The sequence below is a fragment of the Phyllostomus hastatus genome, unplaced genomic scaffold, assembly GCF_019186645.2.
Source record: "Phyllostomus hastatus isolate PE091 unplaced genomic scaffold, TTU_PhHast_1.1 phas_contig_196, whole genome shotgun sequence".
NCBI classification, from domain to species: domain Eukaryota; kingdom Metazoa; phylum Chordata; class Mammalia; order Chiroptera; family Phyllostomidae; genus Phyllostomus; species Phyllostomus hastatus.
Window position 1 is genome coordinate 1,923,551 of NW_025333709.1, and position 6,517 is coordinate 1,930,067.

The window sequence follows — 6,517 nt, forward strand, 5'->3', positions numbered from 1 at the left end:
CGGCGGCGGGGGCGTGGGGCCCCTTTCACGGGGCCGTGTCACTGACACGGGGCCGACCTGGGGTCTGTCACTTTGATGTGTCTCTGAGGGCACAGCCCAGGTGCTAACCCCCTTCCCCTGGGGCGCCTTCCCCCGGGCGGTCCGCCCGCGGGCCTTGTCTGTGCAGTCGGAGTGTGTGTGGCACCCACCACCCTCGCGCGTGGGGACAGCAGGTGCGCTCGGCACAGGGCGGGCCTCTGCTGCCCGGGGGCCTCCTGCCGCCTCGGCCGTGCCCCGGATTCACGCGGCACGGGTCCCGCCGGACAGTGCTGGCCACTGCCACAGCCCGGCGGAGGGCAGGCGCCCGGGCGTCCCGCCTCGTGAGCCTCCTGGCCCCTTCCGTCTCCCGCACAGACCCCAGTTACGCCCAGGCCCCTGCTGCAGGGCCGGGCCCAGGAGGCCCGATGCACAGCCCATGTCTCTAGGTTCCAACGGGTGTGGAGTCAGCCCCACAGCCTGGAATCCGGACGGTGGGCGTGGTCGGTGGCCCTGGGGGTGGGGGGAGTCATCCTCAGCCTTTCCGAAGGTGCTGAGGTGGAGAAGGACCATGCGCGTGGTCCCACCGCCTGCCCGCATGCGTCCAGGGCGGCTCTGCTCTCCGCCTCCAGCCCTCTCCTCTGGAAAGAGCCCCTCCCCGGGGCCAGGTGGCCCTCTCTGCCGATCCTGGGCCTGCACAGGAGAGCCCCGGTCATGTGGTCTCTCCGTCTCTGCGTGAGTGCTTTCCACAGGCGGCTGTCTCGTGCAGGGCCCCGTGGACAGCTCGCTCCACCCCCAGCACTGCCCACTGCAGCTTCCCTTGTGGGCTCCCAGCCCCGGGCGGCCCCTGCGGCTGCCCCTGAGCCCAGCGCCCTCCGTCCTTGGCGCTCCCCCACTTCCCTGGCTGACAGCCTCCGTGTGGACGTGGACACACTGTTGGCAGGAGACTCGCTTCCTACCTGGTGCCCCGAGTGGCAGGAGGGACTGTGTGACGTGCCGCCTTCACCACAGCGCGGCCCTGACTTCCTCAGCAGCACGGGCTGGTCTCTGGCCACTCCTCCCACCGGCCTGGAGGTCCACTGAGGTCAGGCCGGAGTCCTGTCTGTGCTCCCAGCCTCCAGGACGAGGCCGCACACGAAGGAGTGCTGGCGCGCACCGGAGGGAGGCATGGGTGGCGGGTGGTGGGCGGGTGGGCGGGTGGTGGGCGGGTGGGCGGGTGGGTGGGTGGTGGATGATGGACGGGTGGGTGGGTGGTGAGTGGGTGGCGTGACTGTTAGGGGCACAAAGCAGGAGGAAGTGTGGCCGTCAGTAGGCGGTCCCCAGGGTGTGATCACCTGCGTTCGAGCTGGGACGCACAGGGCGCCCGGGTTTAGAACCAGGCGGACAGACCCCCGGGGTGGACAGGCCATCCCAGGAGGGCGCTCTGCTCCCAGAGCCGGCCCTGGGGGCGGGGGTGGGGGCGGGAGGGAGACCTGCAGGTCTGGCCGCTCCGCCCCGCCGCAGGACCCTCGCCTCTCCGCCCCTCCCCCGCCCCTCCCCAGCTCCCCATCCGCAGCCACAGTCTCCAGGGTGCCGAGGAGAGGAGAGCTGTGTGTGTGGCCACGCCCACCCTCCCCCCAGGGTACCCCACCCCGCCCGGCTGGCGCCCAGAGGCCCAGGCCACTGAGTCTGCTCTGCTCAGAAAGCTGTGACACCCACCAGCCCAGCCAGGGGACACAGAGCCCTTTGGGGGGACAGGAGGGACACGGGCATGGGCTCCTCGTCCCCACCACCGAGGTCCGGGTGTTGTGCAGCCCTGCCCTGTGCGGTCACCCCTGCCCAGGGTCTCAGCCCGACCTGGAGCCATGCACACCTGCGTCTCTGGGCCCCGCCCCCGGGGCCGGGCGCGGAGACGCTGCAGTCCGGTCCCCTGTGGTGGCCGCAGCGGTCAACAAGGGCCCTCCGCCTCCCACGCGTGGGCGGGGAGGGGCGCGCAGGGGGTTTCCGGGAAGGCTTTGAGAAAGCGGTGGACTCCCCCTGCCCCACCCGCCAGCCCGTCCCAACCACTCCTGGCCGGACACCGCGGGGGCTCCAGGGAGGAGAAACCACCCACGGAAACAGCAGGCGCCTGGAACGGCTCTCCGAGTCCGCCCGGCCGCCCCCTGCCCTGCCCACAGCTGTGGTCGGGTCCTGAGGAACCTTGGCTCCTTCCTTGCCCTTCTCCCCGGGGAAGGGCGCCTCCTCAGGACCCCAGCCAGACACCCAGGGGTCGCCCTCGGCCCTGGAGCACAGTCCTGCTGAGGCTGCCGGTGGGCTCCTCTTGCCAGGGCCCCGCCCCTCCCCTCCTCGCCCCTGTGAGCCGGCACCTGGCACACCTGCCCCACCTGCCCGGCGGGCGTGGCGCCTTCACGTGCGAGTCTCTGTGCACCTCCCCCACGTGCCCTGCCCTCCCCACCTGGTCACACCCTCACGCCTCAGCCTGGACCCTCCCTGGACATCCTGCTGCCTCCCCACAAGGCCCCCATGGGGCCCCTTCTCTCTCTGCTTTACCAGAGGTGCCAGCAGCCCCGAGTCCTGCCCTTGGGGGGTGGGGAGGCTGCCGTCTCATCCTCAGGTTCCCGGGCCGGCACCCTTCCCCGAACCCCCCTGCCTCTCCCCGTTTCCAGCTGGACCCCGATATCCAGGAGGGGAAAGAAGGTGCATGCTGGCGCCAGAGCTCCCGGCCCCTCTGGGGCTCGGGCGAGCAATGCAACACGTGGTGCCCCGGTTTCCTCCCCTGTAAAATGGGACAGCGCCACCCACAGGGCGGGGCTCGCGTCAGCGGTGCGGTGCGGGCTCGCCTGCTGCTGCCGCCACCGTGGCACAGGGTCCCGGCGAGGAGGGTGGGGCGGCCTGGGCCTCCAGGAGAACAGAGGATGGACCCCACACCGGGGGGAGGGGCGCTCAGTCCAGCTTGGGGGCCTGGGCGCCCGAGAGCAAGGAGGGAGACACGCCGAGAGGGCTGGTCTGAGGCCCCCGACCTGCAGGGAGTGACATCCTAGGGACCCGAGGGAGGGCACAGGTCCTGCCGGCCCCGGCCCAAGGCCGGAGGGGGCAGCAGAGCTGTGACCAGGCTGCTGACCCCAGCCTAGCCCGACCAGCGCGTGGGATCACAACGGCCAGCCCACGGGAGGGCGCTGCTTGGGGACCTGGCCCGAGTCTGAGAGCGGGCCTGTTGCATCAGCATTTTCTCGAAAACACCCATTCTCTGCTGGCCCTGCAGCTGTTTTTCCTTAAAAAGAAAAACACAAACCAAAACCAAAACACGAAGCGGATTTCGGAGGCACGCCTGCCCGGCTGCTGTCGGACACGCGAGCACAAGCCGCCATGAGGGAGAGTCTCAGCGTGAAGCCAGCCCTGGCCCTCCGCAGCTGGGCCAGGCTGCGTGAAGGGCCAGACGCCGTCCTCCCAGGGTCCCATCGGGGCCCTCCAAGGACACAGGGGCAGCTGGGGCTCCTGCTCAGCGCCTTCGCACGGGCTGTTCCCTCTGCCCCCAACACTGTTCCCCTCGCTGTCCTCCCAGCAGCTCCTCTCCGGGGGGCTGTTCCCCCAGGAGACCAACCCCAACTCTTTGCCTCCCCCCGCCCAGGTCTGTGACTCTGACTCTGTCCCACGGGCTGGCTCATTCGCGATGTAGCTGGGCCACGGCTCTGTGGATCTCCGGGTCTCTAGGGCCTGGCACGTGCGTGACAAGTGTCCACTTAGCAGTTGTCTGGTGAAGGCCTTAATGCACTGGCTGCCTGGGGCACAGTGACAAGTGTCCCAGGCCCCAGGCCTCGGCTAATGCTCCTTAAATAAAGTCTGCGCCCCAGTCAGCAGGAGGGTGAGGCCCTCTAATACACCCCTGAGGGGAGTCCCTGACCCGCGGTGTCCCTGCAGGTGCTCAGCCAGGCCGGTGAGACCAAGCCACTCCTCCTCCAGGGAGCCCCCCTGAGCCCTGAGGCCGGCACCCCCTCATTCATGCTTCCCCTGGGACCAGCTCCGGCCCTGCACCCGCGCTCCCCGATCCGTCTCCAGCAGCAGCAGCCGTTCGAACTGTGACTCGCTGAGCTCCGGCCCTGCTCTGGACGCCGCCCCGGGACGGGGAGGCTCCCGTGGCGCTGACATCCCCGTGTGGGGAGAAGATGAACTCATGGGAAGCAGGGGACGGGTACAGAGCCCCGTGCTGTGCGGCAGGTAGGGCTGGGCGGGGCTGGGCCCAGGGCGGCTGGGTCAGAGGGAGGGAGGGACACGGACGGCAGCTCCTGCAGGGCCCCGGCAGCCGGCAGTGGGTCTGAGCACCCCAGGTGGTAAGAAGGTTCTAGATCTGCTGGTGGCGGGGGGGTCTGTGTGCCTTCAGGACTGGCTGGTGGATTGCACGTGGGCAGTCGGGAGAAAGGAGTCACGGTAGTCGTCGCACGGGGGGCACTGCGGTGACCGGGTCGCGGCCGAGAGCCCCAGGCAGCGGTAGGTTCCGCTTGGAGGCTGGTGGGAGGCCAGTGCAGAGCCGGCCCCAGACAGGCCCGGGACCCAGGGGGAGCCCCCACGCGGCCCCTCCGCACCCACGTGGCTGCCCGGGCAGTCGGGCCCACGGGGCTCAGGCAGATCCAGCCACTAGCGGACTGAACCCTTCGTGCTGGCCGCGGGCTCGTGGGGGAGAGCAAAGCGTTCACAGCTGTTGCCGGAGCTGCAGGCGCTGCCAGGAGCCCACAGGCAGATGGGCCGCCCCCGCCCCCGCCCCCGCCCCCACACAGGGCGGGGGGGCGTGTTTGTTCCCACACTGGCGCAGAGGGACCGGAAGGCTGTATTTTTCTCAGAATGCAAATGAGTCTTGGCCCGCACTCCCCAGTGCTGGCTTCACACGTGGTGGTGGAGGCAGAGCCAGGGCCCAGCGCAGCGGGGGCGGCGGGTGGGGAGGCGGCCAAGTGGGCAGCGGCGCTGAGCGGCAGGGCCCACCCGGGCCTGCACGCGGGCCCTCCCCGGCCAGGACCTCGGGGAGGCGAGACGAAGGTGCAGGAGCTGCTGGCCGAGGACCCACTCCACCCCCCGATCTCAGGACACCCAGCCAAGCGTGTCCTCCCAGCAGGGGGGCGGGGAGGCGGGGCCCCCACACCTGCCCTCCTGGTCTCGAGGGTCCCTTCTCTCATTGCTCCCCCTCCCTCCCCCTCCAGGCCAGGGAGGGGCCCGAGCCCCCTGCTGGCCAAGGTCCCTCTGGCTACTCTCCGAGCTCCCCGGTTCCCGTGGCTCCCAGGAAAACGTGCTCCACATCTCTCCGCTTAAATCCAAGTTGTGTGTGCTCGTCCTTGGAGGAGTGACCTCCCCCGGCTTGTTACCGACCCCAGCCGTCCCCTGCCCCTCCCCCCACCCCCTCCAGCTGCCCTTCCCCGGGGACAGCCTGCCCTTCCCGTCTCCCTCTCTGGACCTCAGTCTTTTGGAGTCTGTGTCTGTGGTCCGTCCGAAACACCGTGTCTGAGCTGCTGCTGCTTCCTGCTCCCCGGCGTGGTGCCTGTGTGTCTCCTGGTTTCCCTCGCGGAGGGGGAGGGGAGCGCCCTCCGCTCCCTGCCCCCTCTGCACCCCACACCCCTGCCCCCCTCCAGACGTGGTGAGAGCGCGGCCCGCGTTGGCGCCACGGGGTCACGGACACGCAGCTCACGGCGGAGCCGAGCTGTGCGCCGGGAGGCCTCTCCCTGCCGTATCGCTTCCCCCCGCAGGTGTCAGTCGCTCCGTTGTTTTATCTGTTCGTCTCGAAATGCGCTTGTTTCTCATTCCGCACCAGACACCCCCCGCCTCTCGTGGACACCCCCAGGCCGTCCCCACGTGCCCCGAGTGTTCCGGACCTTCCGGGGCTGGCCCTGCCCTCGTGCTGACTGGCGCCGGGGCCCTAGAGGCCTCCGGGCCGGGCTCAGGGCAGGGGAAGGTGCGGCGGGCGGTCTGGACGGCCCGGGAGTGACCCGTCCCGTCCTCGCGCTGGGCTGGCCCCGTCCGCCCGGCTGCCAGCACAGGCCCCCGGACTCGGGAAGCCGGGAGCAGGCGCTGGCCGGCTGTTGGCTCAAGGGCGGCGTCTTCTGGCCCTGACCTGGGTGGCTTTCCCAAGGACGGCGAGAATAATCCCATGCGTGGGGCTCTGCCCTCCTGACCTTTCACCTGGAAACACCGTCACGTCGGGGGGCGGGGTTCACACTGTGGATTGGGGGGCACAGAAACCTTCAGTTGAGGGCACTGGGTCAGAGTTCTAGTTTGAAAACCCGTTTCCTACAGAGAAGAGTGTGCAGAAGCCCCTGCGCAGGCCCGGCCCCCTCCTGCCCTGGCCGGTCAGCCCCCCTCATGGCCCAGCCGTCCCGACTCCTGGCGCTGGAGGGCGTGCCCTCTCCCCTTGGTTTGCCCGCCCAGACAGTCAGGGGGGCGTGACGCAAGCTCTCGAGCGGCCTCTCTCCGCCCCCCTCGTGCCCTGCGCACGGGGAACGCGAGTCTCGGTCTTTCCCGTCCTGGCGGCTGGACGGCAAGG